Here is a 3,399-nt window from a genome sequence, read left to right on the forward strand (position 1 = left end):
TAGAGCAGTTGAACAGAAATGTAGCCCCATAACCCTTTCCTTATAAGGAACACAAAGGTTGATATTCTACGTTTCAATCGTTAATGTTTAGTATACTTGTTGATATAATAGCTACACGTTAACCAGTAAAGATTTATCTACCAATCAGTTATTAGAATCTTGTATGGACAAATGTCAGCTAACCAGAACAGAAATGATAACCCTTGACCTTCCTTAGGTAAAACCCAGGTTCATTCTATACATAGTTTACAGGCTAGGAGGATTCATACCATTTACACAAGGCGGCCTGACTTTAGACTTATCCATTGAGTCAGGCCTCCTTGTGTAACACCTGAACTGAAGCCCTGACCTCCCTGTGTAAATGGTATGAATCCTCCTAATATCTGTAACCTATGTATGCCTCCATTTCAACCCTTCCGCTAATATCATTAATATGTAGTATACTATTTGATATCTATATCCCATAAACGGACTAATTGCTAAATAAACCTTTGAAATTATTGATTGGACACTCATGCAGCCCTCATTTTAAAACGACAACCGGTAATAAAATGACGTACTTGTCCCTTTGCTGCCAACGTTATGAGAACTTAATACGATAAACCTTAAAACCTATCAAAAGTAACGGATATAAAAATAGTTCATAAAATAAAAAAAAATTAAAGTTAAACCATTTCTTTTTCCATTGGGTATAATTTCGAGAGACTTTCAGGTTTTAAATTGAATCTAGTTTTTGTAACGGGAAAGATTCTCTCTCTCTCTACACTTTCTTTTATATCTTGTAAGGGAGAAAGGGGGTGACGATACTGGATTGGTTGGAGTTTGGAGGAGAGTAGGGGAGTGACCGGCTAGATGTCGTGTCAAAGTCGTTAACGACAGACTCCCTTTTTTTTGGAACTATCTGTTCGTGAAACAATGCCGAATTGAGGAGGTTAAAGTTCACATTCAATATATAAGGTTTGGAATTAATGTTGTTCTTTAGATGGTATGTAAATTGTAGGGATAATTGGTTAATTTTATCGAATTAAGAACTAGAAGTGGTAGAATGTCACAGTCAGGTGAATTTGAAAAATACCAAGTAGTTTGTTTTAAATACTCAGTTTCAGGGGACATATCTGAAAATATTCTTCAAATCATAACCCTTTATGAAATTTAGGAAAATAATTGAAAGCTTCCATGTGGACTTAAAGAATTCAGTTTCAATGTAGTTTGTATTATAAGGGCCTTGCGTGTTAACTCTGGGCTGTGTTCGCATTAGCTGTGTGGACTTGGACTACGGAAAAACCTTCATTTTGGACGCCCATCTCGTTTATTCTCTCCTTAGTGATAGTTCTCCTCTTCTTCTTCTTCCCACACACTCTCTCTCTCTCTCGCTCTCTCTTAGTTTTTCATCCTTTTTTGGCTTTAATCTTCTAGGAAACCGCCCAAAAAAATCCCGGAAATCGTTTAAAACGAGTGAGCTGGCCCCAAAGATTGTTGATATCAGTGACAGATTAGGTTTGCTAAAGAAACCGGGGAAAAAGGGGGGATGTATTTCCAAAAGATCCTTCCGGTTTTATTTCCTAGAATGTCGGAAATGGAATTAAATCTAGCATAGATTTTTATCTAACAAAAATATGCGATTGTTTTATGAATTACAAAAACCATATATTTTTTTATTTTAGAACAGTGGCGTCGCTAGGCCTTTTTTGGGGGGCTATAGCCCCCCAAATTTGAAACTTAGCCCCCCCAAAATAATCCGCAAACCCTACCAAAAAATTGCTGTTAGCAACCTAAAATTCTGCAGCAATATATAAAAAATTATAATGATAGCAGGGATGAATTTCAATATCAAACAGTTTAATTTTGAAGAAAAAACAGATGGAGACAAGTAAAATGTTTTATGTTCTTTCGAAGGGAGTCCCAATAGTGTGGACTAAAAGCTAACCAAAACTAAAATTAAACTTAAAACGAGTGAAAATCCTTCATAATCGGTTCCGTACTCTTTATCAATAAAAGGTTGTATATCTTTGAAATACGAATAATTTCACGTTGACACAAATTTAGGGATAGTTTTAAAGGTCTACACATTTTCCAATGAACCCATTATGCAATTTTTTTATTAAGTTCTTATAATAACTAGTTTGCCCAGATTTAGCCCCCCCAAATTTGAAACCCTAGCGACGCTACTGTTTTAGAATCACGTTACCACGTGTAGATATAAAAATTACGTTATCCCAGTGTTTCTCGTTTCCAGCTATCTTAAAATTTAAAAAATTCGGCACTAATATAAGCCCAAACCCCTGGGGTACTGACACCTTCCCTCGGTACAGTTACCATTTGCATTACTCATTTTCACCCCGCGTTTTACCCTGTCAAAAAACCCCAATTTTTTCCATCACCCTGAATAGACTATTTCAACCCCAAAACGGTTTAGTTCTTCCAGTCAGTCCCAGCTATATGAATAATAAAGTAGAGATTAAAGCCTAGCACGTGTATTAGCACGAGCACTCGATCAAAATAGTCTATACAGCGCGTGCTACCATGATTCCTCCCTCCTCGAATATAATATGCGCTCGAGCGTAATTTCATTATAAAATCTGTCATCTCGGTTTTAACGTTTTCAAATAAGAATTACATTAAGCCTAACGAAACGCGCCCGAAGGCTAATTTAGTCATCTAGGTGACGAGACATCATTTTTAGGTTTTTAGTTAAAACAGACCACGCCTTTTTCTACCTAAATATATATATATATTCCGCTCGCGTTTTGCAATAGACAACCTTTTTAAAGAAGAATTGACAGTATAAAGAACTGAGATTAGAACTTTAGGTAGTAAGAACTGGGAATCCATTGTCTCTCTTATCACCGCGATCCCTAATTACTTTCTGTTATTTCTATATATACTTGATATTGAAAATAAACCGACAATACCCCTTTCAATATCGAGGAAGGTATTATACTTAAAGCGCGCTGTTTTTTTTAATCCGTTAAAATTTGATTAAGGGTGACGTTAAGGGATTTGGGCTTTCTACAGAGTGTGTGTTTTGACATTGATAGATTTGTCCAAACGCCAAACGCCTAACGCCTGGCGATCAATTTCAAACTTCAACTTTTTCATACTTCGACCAAACCACTTTGAACTTCTATCGTTTACGCGCGTGGAACTTTGCTTTTCTGGGATCAAGTTAGAAAACGATATGTTTTTTTTTTGTGATGCCCGTATACACTTGATATCTATTTTAGAGCTTGGAGGTCTTTAAACACACCATTGACTTAGGCCTAGTTTAGTTGTTATATGAAATAAAACGTCAGAATATAAATTTTATGGTTTTAGTAAATAATACGGGGGAAACAACCTACAGGGTGCAGTACTTCATGTATTTTCCCATAGCCCCTGTAAAAATGTTTACACTGCTGC

The sequence above is a fragment of the Phalangium opilio genome, unplaced genomic scaffold (genome assembly GCF_054372755.1).
Source record: "Phalangium opilio isolate 3A_F unplaced genomic scaffold, DU_Popi_V2 ptg000014l_1, whole genome shotgun sequence".
Classification (NCBI taxonomy): Eukaryota; Metazoa; Arthropoda; class Arachnida; order Opiliones; family Phalangiidae; genus Phalangium; species Phalangium opilio.